Genomic DNA, 17,962 nt, shown 5'->3' with positions numbered 1-17,962 from the left:
TATCAAAGTACTGGCTGGATGAGGGTATATCAACTTCTATTCCAACTTTTTTGGATGTCTGGGATTCAAAAAACATTAGCGCTTATTCTCTAATCACTGTCTACATTCTGTTAAATACTCTATATTGTCTTAATAACTCACTATAGTTAGAATGCTAACTGAGGCTGCGAGTTTATCCATCCATCCATCCAAATTTCTACCGCTTGTTTATGTTCCTCTTAAATTGATTGTATACATTTTATAATAAGTTACTATCCAGAGAACGATAACTCGCAAAAATAATCAGTCAAGAGCACTATTTTGACATAACTGGAAAGTACAATCAAACGTTGTTTTGGAGGGAAACAGCACCACACAGCGGGTAAATACCGTCACTGCATCCATATAATGGCTGTGTTTCCATCCATCCATTTCAAAGTTAGAGTACTAGGTGTGGTGAGATTATCAACTGCATTTGACCCATCGCCCGAGGTGAGAGGAGCAGTGAGCAGCAGTGGTGGCCGCGCCCAGGAATAATTTTTGGTGATACAACCCCCAATTCCAACCCTTGATGCTGCGTGCCAAGCAGGGAGGTAATGGGTCCCATTTTTATAGTCTTTGGTATGACTCGGCCGGGGTTTGAACTCAAGACCTACCGATCTCAGGGCGGACACTCTAACCGCTAGGCCACTGAGCGGTTTCTACCCCATGTCCCTTTCGGGGTCGCGAAGGGTGCTGGAGCCTATCTCAGCTGCATTCGGGCGGTAGGCAGGGTACACCCTGGACAAGTCGCCACCTCATCGCAGGACCAACACAAATAGACAGACAACATTCACACTCACATTCACACACTAGGGCCAATTTAGTGTTGCCAATCAACCTATTCCCAGGTGCATGTTTTTGGAGGTGGGAGTGACGGTGAGAAATTATGACTGTCATCCAGTCCCAAATAATTTTGTATTTTTCTTTCAAAAAAGGAAGCGCTTTAGGTATTTTTCTTTGCTGGGTTGTGGCTTGGTCTTTCAGCATGACAATGACCATACATATGCTGCCAAGGCAACAAAGGAGTGACCCAAGAAGAGAATTATGTCATTTAAACGTTGAGAGTGGTTCAGCCAGTCTCCACACCAAACTCTCACAGAAAATCAGTGAATGGAGGAACAACTTTGAGTTGCCAAACAGCAGCCTCGAAACCAGAGATGTACATAATCAGGGGACCAACTAAGGGGGCCCAGTCTGGAGTGGGAAAAAAACCTCAATAGCAAAGCACATATACAGTACATATTACAAGATACATCTCGAGACTTGCAACAGAGGGGAGGGAGTGGGAGCTACGGTGGCATAGATAGATAGATAGATAGATAGATAGATAGATAGATAGATAGATAGATAGATAGATAGATAGATACATACATACATACATACATACATACATACATACATAGATAGTGAAGTGAATTAATTAACTCATATTTTGTATATGGTGAATGTTTATATTCATCTTGGTGAAAGCAAATCACCAAGTTTAATTAAATAGTAGTATTTCAGTTTGAGCACATAATAAGATAAGGCCCCTTAGTTGGACATTCGTGTGTGGACTGGATTATAACTCTCTCACGAGAAGAGGCAATAAATTCAGACTTCGGAATGCAAAAGTGATAACCATATCCTTGAGAAGAGACTACCTGTCTAGCTCAATGCCAACAATTAAGTTATGACTTAAAGCAGTTGTTTTCCAGACACTTACACACGAGCATCTCCCTTTATGGTCAGGAGGTCACTCACCTGACTTAGCACACACACCCAGAGATCGAAAGGAAGAATATAAAAACTGATGGTTTGGCTTCTCCAGTTAGGAGTCATTCATTTTTTGACCTAGGCTGCAGACCTGTTTTATGACGCTCGCTTGTAATAAAGCAACTTTTTGTTCAGCAGCGCTTCTCCGACGGCTCTTTTGAATCAGCCGCACTGCCGTGATGCCTTCCTGCCCTGGAAGGGGTGATGAGACCAGAAATACACATCAATAGATAGATAGATAGATAGATAGATGGATGTCCAAAATCCAATCAGCCATCAGGATTCACCTTGTACACATTAACGGCTTTACAGACAGTTTGAATTTATACAACATTAAAAAATGCATACTTCACCCACTCCAGTGGGTAAAAATCTCCCAGCACCGTGAAGGGGCAATTAGGAGGCTGCAAACATGTGCTCTATATGTTATAATTTTCACATGGTGTCATGTCAGTGAGAACTGAGTCGATTGTCAGTTGTCACACTTGTTACTTGGAATTGCTTATCTCAAAACATCTTTTAATTATTATGTTGGCTTGAAATGTGTATCTCTTTCATTATCCAACTTATTGTAACAAAGGCTTTCAGTAATAAAAAATTAAAAAAAACACTCTGACACGGCCAGTCAAAGGGAAGGTTAGCACATACTATTGGGGAGGTGGTCACCATGTTAGTTTCATGGGGAAAAATATTTTTAAAAAGGCAAGAAGAAGCATTGACTTAAATGTGAAACTGTAAAATATATAAATATAAAAATAGTTGAAAAATACATAACTTCATGCCTTTTAACACAAAATGAATAAGGAACACAAACAGGAAACATATTTGTAATGTGACATATGGGACAATACATGACAATCAATCAAATTGTATTCATAAATCACTTTTTGAACATTAAAATGCAACATAAAGTGCTTTACAAACTTAAAAACAATGCCCCCTCCCTTAGTTCACCCCATTAACAGACAGACACACACACACACACACACACACACACACACACACACACACACACACACACACACACACACACACACACACACACACACACACACACACACAAATGAATGCATGGCTGAGTACAGAGGAGCCAGGTGAGGAAACACTATCACAAGAGCACCAGTATGCTGACACACAAGGAACCCCTGCTGCCATGGCCCATAAAATCCCAAATGTTCAGGGCTACAACCCGAGGAAAGTTGGAAAGTAAAAACTAATAAAATGCCTATAAATAGAACGAAACTATGATTAGAATAAAAGATAATGTATGAGTAAAAATAGCATAAATATATTTAATAAATACAAGTTGGCAAAAAAATACATCAATAATGAACAAAGCAAAATATGTTGTGGATCAAAAATTCCTCCATATTCTCTACAGCTTGCCAGTGTTACCTTTCTGAGTTATTGCGTAGAAATATGTGGAAATAACTACAAAAGTAGGGCAGCATGCATGGAACAGGGGTTAGTGCATGTGCCTCACAATACGAAGGTCCTGAGTAGTCCTGAGTTCAATCTCGGGCTCGGGATCTTTCTGTGTGGAGTTTGCATGTTCTCCCCGTGACTGCGTGGGTTCCCTCCGGGTACTCCGGCTTCCTCCCACCTCCAAAGACATGCACCTGGGGATAGGTTGATTGGCAACACTAAATTGGCCCTAGTGTGTGAATGTTGTCTGTCTATCTGTGTTGGCCCTGTGATGAGGTGGCGACTTGTCCAGGGTGTACCCTGCCTTCCGCCCGAATGCAGCTGAGATAGGCTACAGCACCCTCCGCGACCCCGAAAGGGACAAGCGGTAGAAAATGCATGGATGGATGGAACTACAAAAGTACGCTTTGTTCATTTCCGTGTTACAAAAAAGATCAGTTAGGATAATGTCCTTTATAGAGAACAGTCCAATCCTCTTTTCATTGAGTCTAAATGATTGAAATTCAATGATTTGTTGTAAGGCTGGGCGGTATATCGGTGTTATAGTTAATACTGTTTTTTGTAGGAAGAGATACTGAGACAATATCACCATACCGGTATCTTTTGGTGTACCTTTGTTACAGTCCTTAGCGGCCTGCGCGCGGGAAGGGTCTACCACGCATTGGCGACACCGACCCCTGCCACATTCGGCTTTGCAAACAGCTGACGTACCCTGCGGCTGGCTGGGGCAACACAAGCCAGTGAAAAGAAAAGATTTAACAGAACAGATGTCTAAACTGCACCGCTAACTGTTAAAGCTAACAACAACAGTTTAGCTAAAATTCCCGCTGACGTCACACGTCGCTTGGCAACAGACACCACATTTTAAAGGCACACACACATGCACGCCCACGCTGCTCTCAAAAACGTATCTCAACTGCATAAAGTAGTTTTTTTAAGTAACACATTTATTACGCTCCCTAGTAATTAATTACATATATCAAATAGTAAATGTATTAGTAATTAAATTACTTTTTTGGTTAAGTAACGAGTAACTATGATTGATATCGTTTTTAAACTTAAAGGAGCCATATGTAGGAATATGGCCAGAAATGGTACTGCAATCACGGCCAAAATTCTGTAGTACCCTCCCCCTCTCCCTGACTGAGATTGCCAGATAAGCAGCTGAATCCAGCTCGATCCACTGGGCTACTCCAAGGAACTTCAAACTTCCACTGCCTCTTACTAGGGTTTGATGTGCTAGGACCATAATAGCTAAATCGACAAACGTTTTGTCAATAACAAATTTCTAACCAACACATTTCACACAGAAACTAGGCCATTTTCAGGAAGAAGTACGTCATGCATGCGTACAATATCACAACAAATGGCAATTATACGGTTATTGTCAGTACTATCTAAACTAAAATGAACTACAACCAACTCAAGCAATGGTTATACTGGTGAAAATAAGTAGACCATGCTTAGCAGCCTAATGTACGCCCAAAATTCAAGGGGAGACATTTTACCAATACCTATAGGCTACTGTTTCAAAACGGTTCAGGTTGCCATATAACTTGGTACATGTAGTTCACAATATGCAGACACGAATGAGGAATTATTTTTTTTTATGTGATTTGGCTGTCTCCATACGTTTCACATTGCCATGACAGCCGTGCTAATGTTGGAACCCATTTCCTCGGCGTATCAGCATATTGACAACGAAACACTACCCATATTCACACAGGTTTTATTTGTTGAAAATATATTTTGCCCTGTCAGTTCAATTACACATCGATATACAGGCTAACTGGCATATATTTCCCTCGTTAGCCTATATGTCGATGTGTCATTGACCGGGCTAGCATGCTAAGCATTCGTTGCACGAACATACTAGCTTTGTTAGACAAGCTCATAGACTGTATTGGACAATATAGTTTACATACGAAATGTCCATTACCGTGTATTACAAGGAATAAGAAAACTTAAATGCTTGACTTACCTATCAAGGATTCAACATCGACATACCATATTGTCCTATACATTTTTACGGTGAATTCCTGGCAACCACAACTGCAGGTATTTAACTGTAAATTGCGCAATCTTTTTTTTTACAGTGTATCCTCTTGTTTCTCGTACATGCACATTCATCCTCCACTGTTGCCCGCTAAAACGGAGCATCCCGCATGAAGCGACGGTCAGAAAGCGGCTTGAAGATGGTCTGTAAAAACATAATCTATGTAAAATTCTAACCTATGAACTTTTATCACATGTTATGTAATAAAAAAATAAAAAATAAATAAGAAAATAAATCATAATTTGAACCCTCTTAGAGTAACAATTGCTTTGTTATACAAACCCCAAAACCAGTGAAGTTGGCATGTTGTGTAAATCGTAAATAAAAATAGAACACAAAGATTTGCAAATCCTTTTCAACCTACATTCAATTGAATAGACTGCAAAGACAAGATACTTAAAGTTCGAACTGGAAAACTCTTGTTATTTTTTGCAAATATTAGCTCATTTGGAATTTGATGCCTGCAACATGTGTCAAAAAGCTGGCACAAGTGGCAAAAAAGACTGAGAAAGTTGAGGAATGCTCATCAAACACTTATTTGGAACATCCCGCAAGTGAACGGGCTAATTGGGAACAGGTGGGTTTCATGATTGGGTATCTGCTCCCCTCACCTCCCAGGGGGTGAACAAGGGGACGGGTCAAATGCAGAGGACACATTTCACCACACCTAGTGTGTGCGTGACAATCATTGGTACTTTAACTTTAAAAGCAGCTTCCATTGAATTGCTCAGTCATTCACAAAGGGGCGAGGGTCACCACTTTGTGAACAAATGAGTGAGCAAATTGTCCAACAGTTTAAGAACAACATTTCTCAACGAGCTATTGCAAGAAATTTAGGGATTTCACCATCTACGGTCCGTGATATCATCAAAAGGTTTAGAGAATATGGAGAAATCACTGCACTTAAGCGATGATATTACGGATCTTCGATCCCTCAGGCGGTACTGCATCAGTGTGTAAAGGATATCACCACATGGGCTCAGGAACACTTCAGAAAATCACTGTCAGTAACTAAAAAATAGTTGCTACATCTGTAAGTGCAAGTTAAAACGTTACTATGCAAAGCGAAAGCCATTTATCAACAACACCCAGAAACACCGCCCGCTTCACTGGGCCCGAGCTCATCTAAGATGGACTGATGCAAAGTGGAAAAGTGTTCTGTGGTCTGACGAGTCCACATTTCAAATTGTTTTTGGAAACTGTGGACGTCGTGTCCCCTGGAAAAAAAAGAGGAAAAGAACCATCCGGATGATTATAGGCGCAAAGTTCATAAGCCAGCATTTGTGACGGTATGGGGGTGTATTAGTGCCCAAGACATGGGTAACTTACACATCTGTGAAGGCACTATTAATGCTGAAAGGTACATACAGGTTTTGGAGCAACGTATGTTGCCATCCAAGCGACGTTATCATGGACGCCCCTGCTTATTTCAGCAAGACAATGCCAAGCCAAGTGTTACAATAGCGTGGCTTCATAGTGAAAGAGTGCGGGTACTAGACTGGCCTGCCTGTAGTCCAGACCTGTCTCCCATTGAAAATGTATGGCGCATTATGAAGCCTAAAATACCACAACGGAGACCCCGGACTATTGAACAATTTAAGCTGTACATCAAGCAAGAATGGGAAAGAATTCCACCTGAAAAACTTCAAAAATTGGTCTCCTCAGTTCCCAAACATTTACTGAGTGTTGTTAAAAGGAAAGGCCATGTAACACAGTGGTAAAAATGCCCCTCTGCCAACTTTTTTGCAATGTGTTGCTGCCACTAAATTATAAGTTAATGATAAAAAAAAAATTAGTTTCTCAGTTTGATCATTAAATATCTTGTCTTTGCAGTATATTCAATTGAATATAAGTTGAAAAGGATTTGCAAATCATTGTATTCTGTTTTTATTTACCATTTACACAACATGCCAACTTCACTAGTTTTGGGTTTTGTAAAACAATTCTGTAACAGCCTACAAACTACATACCGATGTGGAGCTAGATCAGTGGTTCTTAACCTGGGTTCGATCGAACCCTAGGGGTTCGGTAAGTCGGCCTCAGGGGTTCGACGGAGCCTCCGCCGCGGAGGTCAAGACACAACCAACTCATTGTGTAAATAAAAACTTCTCCCTATCGCCGTATTATGGATACCCCCAAACAATGTTCCCTCTAATTTTCCATCTGATTTGCAGGTGTGTAATTTGTTGTGAGTTCATGCACTGTGTTGGTTTTGTTCTTTGAACAAGGTGATGTTCATGCACGGTTCATTTTGTGCACCAGTACAAAAACATATAACTTTGTTTTGAATTTGAAAAAAAAAAAAAAAATGTCACTAAAGAAGGGTTCGGTGAATGCGCATATGAAACTGGTGGGGTTCGGTACCTCCAACAAGGTTAAGAACCACTGAGCTAGATATTTACAATTTGACATGAAAAGTCCTTTCACCTCAAGTTAAGAGGTCTCACTCTGGAGAAGACTATGCAGGTGAGCTCTGATCCTGACTCCGTAAATACCCATATACCACAATCTAAGAGACGTGCAGTGTCATCAAGTGGTGAGATATAGTGTGACAACCAATCCCCTGCTCTGTGTGAGTTTATATTGAGACTTTTTAGCATGTTCGGAATAAATTGTGCTTGAGAGCCAACATGAAGTGTCTTTCCAGTGATATTAAACTAGAAAATTCCCGCGGAAATTTTGATGGGCCTGCTATCTGTGGCTGGGGGTCCCAGGAAGCCGCTGCACCTTTAAGATGGTGCCGAGTGTCTGAATCCGAGAGTTTTTTAGGTGTAACAGTACAAAATGAGCTACACAGCTAGCCTAACATTTAGCATGTGTAACAACATTAGCATGATAACAGTTAGCATGTTTCATATACCAAGTTATATGACTCATAGGTGTATGGCTGTGAAAATAGAGAAAAAAGTTTAAAATTAGATGAAAAACTTAGCATGCTTAAGTTAGCTTGCCAGCATGTAATTTTTTGCATGATAACAGGTAACAAATGTCACATACCAAGTTATAACTCTGGTGTAAATGGTTGCAAAAGTAGCGCAAAAAGTTAGCATGCTAATGTTAATGCTAATATTAGCATGTTTGCCATCCAGCCAAAACCAAAAATTGGACGTCCAAACGTTTTAGCCAGGGTTAAAGTAGACAAATGTATGAACAAAATGAGACGTTAAGCACCGAGCTACGTGAAAGAATGGCTGAGCTACAAGAGGAGGTAATCTTGTCTTTTTGGCGTTTGTCTCAGATTAATCGTCCATTAAAATGAGTGTACACATTAAATTGGCCCATTTTTTTTGTTTGTTTTTTTGTGAATAGTGTCGCCATGGTAACACGAAATGTTCCCAATTTAAAGTACCGCCGTATGCGCAAGTGAGACCTTTCCGACGGTATAACATATGTGGGGGTTTGTTGGCCGGTTCGTCTCGTATTAAGCGTAAAAGTAACGTGCGAAACAAAAATAATAAAGTTTGAAGTATGAATAATAATAATATGCATTCACTGCTGCTTGCAGCAAGTTAAAGTTAAAGTTAAAGTACCAATGATTGTCACACACACACACACACACACACACACACACACTAGGTGTGGCGAGATTATGAATGGGCGGTTGCGTTGCAGCAGGCCCATAATTATTACGGGTAGAGATGTCCGATATTATCGGCCGATAAATGTACTATCTGAAATTATCGGTATCGGTTTCAAAAAGTAAAATGTATGACTTTTTAAAACGCCGCTGTACACGGATGTAGGGAGAAGTACAGAGCGCCAATAACCTTAAAGGCATTGCCTTTGTGTGCCGGCCCAGTCACATAATATCTACGACTTTTCACACACACAAGTGAATGCAATTCATACTTGCTCAACAGCCATACAGGTCACACTGAGGGTAGCCGTATAAACAACTTTAACACTGTTACTAATATGCGCCACACTGTGAACCCACACCCAATAAGAATGACAAACACATTTCGGTAGAACATCCGCACCGTAACACAACATAAACACAACAGAACAAATACCCAGAACCCCTTGCAGCACTAACTCTTCTGGGACGCTACAATATACACCTCCGCTACCCCCTACCCCCGCTCCCGCCCACCTCAACCTCCTTATGCTCTCTCAGGGAGAGCATGTCCCAAATTCCAAGCTGCTGTTTTGAGGCATGTTAAAAAAAATAATGCACTTTGTGACTTCAATAATAAATATGGCAGTGCCATGTTGGCATTTTTTTCCATAACTTGAGTTGATTTATTTTGGAAAACCTTGTTACATTGTTTCATGCATCCAGCGGGGCATCACAACAAAATTAGGCATAATAATGCCTTAATTCCAAGACTGTATGTATCGGTATCGGTTGATATCGGAATCCGTAATTAAGAGTTGGACAATATCGGAATATCGGATATCGGCAAAAAAGCCATTATCGGACATCTCTAATTACGGGCATGGTTTGTAGTTGGGTTTTTTTCTGTCTTGCCTCTGGTGAGGGTAGTCACATCTTTTTCCGCTCCCTTCTTCTCCCAGCTTGCTCTCTTGTTGTCTTGTCTGAACTTTTTTGAAGCCTCTTTCTTTGCGCTGTCCTCAAATCTAAACATCAGACATGGAAATGATCAGCTGGACTCTCGACGCAATTGACAACATCTTTTCGACGAGGAAAAGAGGTTCGGGGGAGCCTGGTTGCCCTGATGGAACCATTGCTGCGGGGTACGTGAGAGATTCCTGGAATAAATGGAGAATCATGTGCCTCTCAGTCCTTTCCATCGAGGACATGGAAGACATTTACCTATTTGGAATTGTGATCGCGGGGCACCTGCTGATTGGGCTGGGTTTTGCTCTGGTGTATCGTCAAATTCGGAAGACGATGGAAGCCATTCCCAAAGGCTTTTCGTCACAATGGAAGGTTTGGGCCGGGCTGTGGGATCAAAGACTGTGGCAATTTCTGAACTGAATCGCAAGATGGATCACATCATGGAGAAGCTTGCTGAAAAGGAAAATTGAACATGAGAGCAGCCAGCATGGATGAACATAACAGACAAGTCATTGTATTGTCTGCTCGTGGAAAACAAACATCCTAATCTACGATTTGACTCCCTCGAATGGCCTTGACGCTGTGAACAAGAGGAACAAGGCTGTTCTGAAAACACCCCCGAGGACACCTCAATGATGGACGCTTTTGACCTCCCTCCCTCCTCAACGACACCTGGAGTCAAACTTTTGCTTGCATGCACATCGGCCTCAGTCTATGAACATTACATCATCACACCCAAGACAATGGGCACATACACACACACACACACCCTCCCCCACCCCCACGCCTTCACCACCGCTTGTTTTCCCTCGGGGTGATGGACGGCTGGCAGCGCTTCATAGCAGCAGTCGCCCTCCAGAGTCCCAACTCCCCGCCTCTCTGTTGCGAGTTGTCGTGATTAAATGTAACGTGTTTATGTGTGCATTGCATGGAGGTGTTTTTCCCACTCCAGACTAGGCCCCCTTAGGATCCCGGTCTAGATTGTATTTTTTTACTCATCTTCTTCCCCAGCGTTTCACCTTTTTGTTATCTTTTACTGGGCGCCTTCGGCGACCCAACAGCGTTCCTGTTCTGTAACCCTGTACACTGTTTGTTTGTCTAATCTTCAACGGGTTTGTGCTGAAAACATAGTTTCGTTGTACAAAAAAAAGTCCTATCCTATCCTATCCTAGTGCTGTAGAACAGTGTTTTTCAACCACTGTGCCGCGGCACACTAGTGTGCCGTGAGATACAGTCTGGTGTGCCGTGGGAGATTATCTATTTTCACCTATTTGGGTTAAAAATATTTTTTTGCAAACCAGTAATTATAGTCTGAAAATGATGTGTTGTTGTTGAGTGGCTGTACTGTTTAGAGCTCGGCAGAGTGACCGTGTAATACTCTTCCATATCAATAGGTGGCAGCCGGTAGCTAATTGCTTTGTAATAATAATAATAATAAAATACCTGGGATTTATATAGCGCTTTTCTAAGTACCCAAAGTCGCTTTACATGTTTTTCTGAACCCATCAATCATTCACACCTGGTGGTGGTAAGCTACTTTCGTAGCCACAGCTGCCCTGGGGTAGACTGACGGAAGCGTGGCTGCAATTTGCGCCTACGGCCCCTCCGACCACCACCTATCATTCATCATTCATTTCACCGGTGTGAGTGGCACCGTGAATCTAATGTGTTTATATGTGCATTGCATGGAGGTTTTTTCCCACTCCAGACTAGGCCCCCTTAGGAGCCCGGTCGAGATTGTATTTTTTTTACTCATCTTCTTACCCAGCGTTTTACCTTTTTCTTATCTTTGTAGATGTTGGAAACAGCGGCAGGCAGCGTGCAGGTAAAAAAGGAATCTAATGCTTAAACCAAAAATAAACAAAAGGTGAGTGCCCCTAAGAAAAGGCATTGAAGCTTAAGGAAGGCTGTGCAGAACAAAACTCAAACTGAACTGGCTACAAAGTAAACAAAAACAGAATGCTGGACAACAGCAAAGACTTACTGTGGAGCAAAGACAATGTACATCCGAACATGACATGACAATCAACAATGTCCCCACAAAGAAGGAAAAAAACAACTTAAATAGTCTTGATTGCTAAAACAAAGCAGGTGTGGGGAATAGCGCTCAAAGAAGACATGAAACTGCTACAGGAAAATACCAAAAAAAGAGGAAAAGCCACCAAAATAGGAGCGCAAGACAAGAACTAAATCACTACACACAAGAAAACAGCAAAAAACTCCAAATAAATCAGGGCGTGATGTGACAGGTGGTGACAGTACACCTACTTTGAGACAAGAGCTATAGTGATGCATGTTTGGTTATGGTTTAAAGTCATATCCAACTATTGCAACAACGACTTTTTACTGTCAACTGAGTTTCGTTTTTTAATGATTTCTGCTGGTGGTGTGCCTCCGCATTTTTTCTACGCAAAAAAATGTGCCTTGGCTCAAAAAAGGTTGAAAAACACTGCAGTAGAAGTTCACTCATGCAACCTTGCAATATTGATGGTGGTGTAGACTGTGTTGGTGCAAGCAATATTGATGGTGGTGTAGACTGTGTTGGTGCAAGCAATATTGATGGTGGTGTACACTGTGTTGGTGCAGGCAATATTGATGGTGGTGTACACTGTGTTGGTGCAGGCAATATTGATGGTGGTGTAGACTGTGTTGGTGCAGGCAATATTGATGGTGGTGTAGACTGTGTTGGTGCAGGCAATATTGATGGTGGTGTACACTGTGTTGGTGCAGGCAATATTGATGGTGGTGTAGACTGTGTTGGTGCAGGCAATATTGATGGTGGTGTAGATTGTGTTGGTGCAGGCAATATTGATGGTGGGGTACACTGTGTTGGTGCAGGCAATATTGATGGTGGTGTAGACTGTGTTGGTGCAGGCAATATTGATGGTGGTGTAGACTGTGTTGGTGCAGGCAATATTGATGGTGGTGTAGACTGTGTTGGTGCAGGCAATATTGATGGTGATGTAGACTGTGTTGGTGCAGGCAATATTGATGGTGGTGTACACTGTGTTGGTGCAGGCAATATTGATGGTGGTGTAGACTGTGTTGGTGCAGGCAATATTGATGGTGGTGTAGACTGTGTTGGTGCAGGCAATATTGATGGTGGTGTAGACTGTGTTGGTGCAGGCAATATTGATGGTGGTGTAGACTGTGTTGGTGCAGGCAATATTGATGGTGGTGTAGACTGTGTTGGTGCAGGCAATATTGATGGTGGTGTAGACTGTGTTGGTGCAGGCAATATTGATGGTGGTGTAGACTGTGTTGGTGCAGGCAATATTGATGGTGGTGTGGACAGTGTTCGTGCAGGCAATATTGATGGTGGTGTAGACTGTGTTGGTGCAGGCAATATTGATGGTGGTGTAGACTGTGTTGGTGCAGGCAATATTGATGGTGGTGTAGACTGTGTTGGTGAAGGCAATATTGATGGTGGTGTAGACTGTGTTGGTGCAGGCAATATTGATGGTGGTGTAGACTGTGTTGGTGCAGGCAATATTGATGGTGGTGTAGACTGTGTTGGTGCAGGCAATATTGATGGTGGTGTAGACTGTGTTGGTGCAGGCAATATTGATGGTGGTGTAGACTGTGTTGGTGGAGGCAATATTGAAGGAGGTGTAGACTGTGTTGGTGCAGGCAATATTGATGGTGGTGTAGACTGTGTTGGTGGAGGCAATATTGAAGGAGGTGTAGACTGTGTTGGTGCAGGCAATATTGATGGTGGCGTGGACTGTGTTGGTGCAGGCAATATTGATGGTGGTGTACACTGTGTTGGTGCAGGCAATATTGATGGTGGCGTGGACTGTGTTGCTGCAGGCAATATTGATGGTGGTGTAGACTGTGTTGGTGCAGGCAATATTGATGGTGGTGTAGACTGTGTTGGTGCAGGCAATATTGATGGTGGTGTAGACTGTGTTGGTGCAGGCAATATTGATGGTGGTGTACACTGTGTTGGTGGAGGCAATATTGATGGTGGTGTACACTGTGTTGGTGCAGGCAATATTGATGGTGGTGTAGACTGTGTTGGTGCAGGCAATATTGATGGTGGTGTAGACTGTGTTGGTGCAGGCAATATTGATGGTGGTGTAGACTGTGTTGGTGCAGGCAATATTGATGGTGATGTAGACTGTGTTGGTGCAGGCAATATTGATGGTGGTGTACACTGTGTTGGTGCAGGCAATATTGATGGTGGTGTAGACTGTGTTGGTGCAGGCAATATTGATGGTGGTGTAGACTGTGTTGGTGCAGGCAATATTGATGGTGGTGTAGACTGTGTTGGTGCAGGCAATATTGATGGTGGTGTACACTGTGTTGGTGCAGGCAATATTGATGGTGGTGTAGACTGTGTTGGTGCAGGCAATATTGATGGTGGTGTAGACTGTGTTGGTGCAGGCAATATTGATGGTGGCGTGGACTGTGTTGGTGAAGGCAATATTGATGGTGGTGTAGACTGTGTTGGTGCAGGCAATATTGATGGTGATGTAGACTGTGTTGGTGCAGGCAATATTGATGGTGGTGTACACTGTGTTGGTGCAGGCAATATTGATGGTGGTGTAGACTGTGTTGGTGCAGGCAATATTGATGGTGGTGTAGACTGTGTTGGTGCAGGCAATATTGATGGTGGTGTAGACTGTGTTGGTGCAGGCAATATTGATGGTGGTGTAGACTGTGTTGGTGCAGTCAATATTGATGGTGGTGTAGACTGTGTTGGTGCAGGCAATATTGATGGTGGTGTAGACTGTGTTGGTGCAGGCAATATTGATGGTGGTGTAGACTGTGTTGGTGAAGGCAATATTGATGGTGGTGTAGACTGTGTTGGTGCAGGCAATATTGATGGTGGTGTAGACTGTGTTGGTGCAGGCAATATTGATGGTGGTGTAGACTGTGTTGGTGCAGGCAATATTGATGGTGGTGTAGACTGTGTTGGTGCAGGCAATATTGATGGTGGTGTAGACTGTGTTGGTGGAGGCAATATTGAAGGAGGTGTAGACTGTGTTGGTGCAGGCAATATTGATGGTGGTGTAGACTGTGTTGGTGCAGGCAATATTGATGGTGGTGTAGACTGTGTTGGTGGAGGCAATATTGAAGGAGGTGTAGACTGTGTTGGTGCAGGCAATATTGATGGTGGTGTAGACTGTGTTGGTGCAGGCAATATTGATGGTGGTGTAGACTGTGTTGGTGCAGGCAATATTGATGGTGGTGTACACTGTGTTGGTGCAGGCAATATTGATGGTGGCGTGGACTGTGTTGGTGCAGGCAATATTGATGGTGGTGTAGACTGTGTTGGTGCAGGCAATATTGATGGTGGTGTACACTGTGTTGGTGCAGGCAATATTGAAGGTGGTGTAGACTGTGTTGGTGCAGGCAATATTGATGGTGGTGTAGACTGTGTTGGTGCAGGCAATATTGATGGTGGTGTACACTGTGTTGGTGCAGGCAATATTGATGGTGGTGTACACTGTGTTGGTGCAGGCAATATTGATGGTGGTGTACACTGTGTTGGTGCAGGCAATATTGAAGGTGGTGTAGACTGTGTTGGTGCAGGCAATATTGATGGTGGTGTAGACTGTGTTGGTGCAGGCAATATTGATGGTGGTGTACACTGTGTTGGTGCAGGCAATATTGATGGTGGTGTAGACTGTGTTGGTGCAGGCAATATTGATGGTGGTGTAGACTGTGTTGGTGCAGGCAATATTGATGGTGGTGTAGACTGTGTTGGTGGAGGCAATATTGAAGGAGGTGTAGACTGTGTTGGTGCAGGCAATATTGATGGTGGTGTAGACTGTGTTGGTGGAGGCAATATTGAAGGAGGTGTAGACTGTGTTGGTGCAGGCAATATTGATGGTGGCGTGGACTGTGTTGGTGCAGGCAATATTGATGGTGGTGTACACTGTGTTGGTGCAGGCAATATTGATGGTGGCGTGGACTGTGTTGCTGCAGGCAATATTGATGGTGGTGTAGACTGTGTTGGTGCAGGCAATATTGATGGTGGTGTAGACTGTGTTGGTGCAGGCAATATTGATGGTGGTGTAGACTGTGTTGGTGCAGGCAATATTGATGGTGGTGTAGACTGTGTTGGTGCAGGCAATATTGATGGTGGTGTACACTGTGTTGGTGCAGGCAATATTGATGGTGGCGTGGACTGTGTTGGTGCAGGCAATATTGATGGTGGTGTAGACTGTGTTGGTGCAGGCAATATTGATGGTGGTGTACACTGTGTTGGTGCAGGCAATATTGAAGGTGGTGTAGACTGTGTTGGTGCAGGCAATATTGATGGTGGTGTAGACTGTGTTGGTGCAGGCAATATTGATGGTGGTGTACACTGTGTTGGTGCAGGCAATATTGATGGTGGTGTACACTGTGTTGGTGCAGGCAATATTGATGGTGGTGTACACTGTGTTGGTGCAGGCAATATTGAAGGTGGTGTAGACTGTGTTGGTGCAGGCAATATTGATGGTGGTGTAGACTGTGTTGGTGCAGGCAATATTGATGGTGGTGTACACTGTGTTGGTGCAGGCAATATTGATGGTGGTGTAGACTGTGTTGGTGCAGGCAATATTGATGGTGGTGTAGACTGTGTTGGTGCAGGCAATATTGATGGTGGTGTACACTGTGTTGGTGGAGGCAATATTGATGGTGGTGTACACTGTGTTGGTGGAGGCAATATTGATGGTGGTGTACACTGTGTTGGTGCAGGCAATATTGATGGTGGTGTACACTGTGTTGGTGCAGGCAATATTGATGGTGGTGTACACTGTGTTGGTGCAGGCAATATTGATGGTGGTGTACACTGTGTTGGTGGAGGCAATATTGATGGCGGTGTACACTGTGTTGGTGCAGGCAATATTGTACGCTGTGTGTCAACTGAGTTTCGTTTTTTAATTATTTCTGCTGGTGGTGTGCCTCCGCATTTTTTCTACGCAAAAAAATGTGCCTTGGCTCAAAAAAGGTTGAAAAACACTGCAGTAGAAGTTCACTCATGCAACCTTGCAATATTGATGGTGGTGTAGACTGTGTTGGTGCAAGCAATATTGATGGTGGTGTAGACTGTGTTGGTGCAAGCAATATTGATGGTGGTGTACACTGTGTTGGTGCAGGCAATATTGATGGTGGTGTACACTGTGTTGGTGCAGGCAATATTGATGGTGGTGTAGACTGTGTTGGTGCAGGCAATATTGATGGTGGTGTAGACTGTGTTGGTGCAGGCAATATTGATGGTGGTGTACACTGTGTTGGTGCAGGCAATATTGATGGTGGTGTAGACTGTGTTGGTGCAGGCAATATTGATGGTGGTGTAGACTGTGTTGGTGCAGGCAATATTGATGGTGGGGTACACTGTGTTGGTGCAGGCAATATTGATGGTGGTGTAGACTGTGTTGGTGCAGGCAATATTGATGGTGGTGTAGACTGTGTTGGTGCAGGCAATATTGATGGTGGTGTAGACTGTGTTGGTGCAGGCAATATTGATGGTGATGTAGACTGTGTTGGTGCAGGCAATATTGATGGTGGTGTACACTGTGTTGGTGCAGGCAATATTGATGGTGGTGTAGACTGTGTTGGTGCAGGCAATATTGATGGTGGTGTAGACTGTGTTGGTGCAGGCAATATTGATGGTGGTGTAGACTGTGTTGGTGCAGGCAATATTGATGGTGGTGTAGACTGTGTTGGTGCAGGCAATATTGATGGTGGTGTAGACTGTGTTGGTGCAGGCAATATTGATGGTGGTGTAGACTGTGTTGGTGCAGGCAATATTGATGGTGGTGTAGACTGTGTTGGTGCAGGCAATATTGATGGTGGTGTGGACAGTGTTCGTGCAGGCAATATTGATGGTGGTGTAGACTGTGTTGGTGCAGGCAATATTGATGGTGGTGTAGACTGTGTTGGTGCAGGCAATATTGATGGTGGTGTAGACTGTGTTGGTGAAGGCAATATTGATGGTGGTGTAGACTGTGTTGGTGCAGGCAATATTGATGGTGGTGTAGACTGTGTTGGTGCAGGCAATATTGATGGTGGTGTAGACTGTGTTGGTGCAGGCAATATTGATGGTGGTGTAGACTGTGTTGGTGCAGGCAATATTGATGGTGGTGTAGACTGTGTTGGTGGAGGCAATATTGAAGGAGGTGTAGACTGTGTTGGTGCAGGCAATATTGATGGTGGTGTAGACTGTGTTGGTGGAGGCAATATTGAAG

Source organism: Entelurus aequoreus, linkage group LG09 (genome assembly GCF_033978785.1).
Source record: "Entelurus aequoreus isolate RoL-2023_Sb linkage group LG09, RoL_Eaeq_v1.1, whole genome shotgun sequence".
NCBI lineage: Eukaryota > Metazoa > Chordata > Actinopteri > Syngnathiformes > Syngnathidae > Entelurus > Entelurus aequoreus.
Note: the sequence above shows the minus strand (reverse complement) of the source record.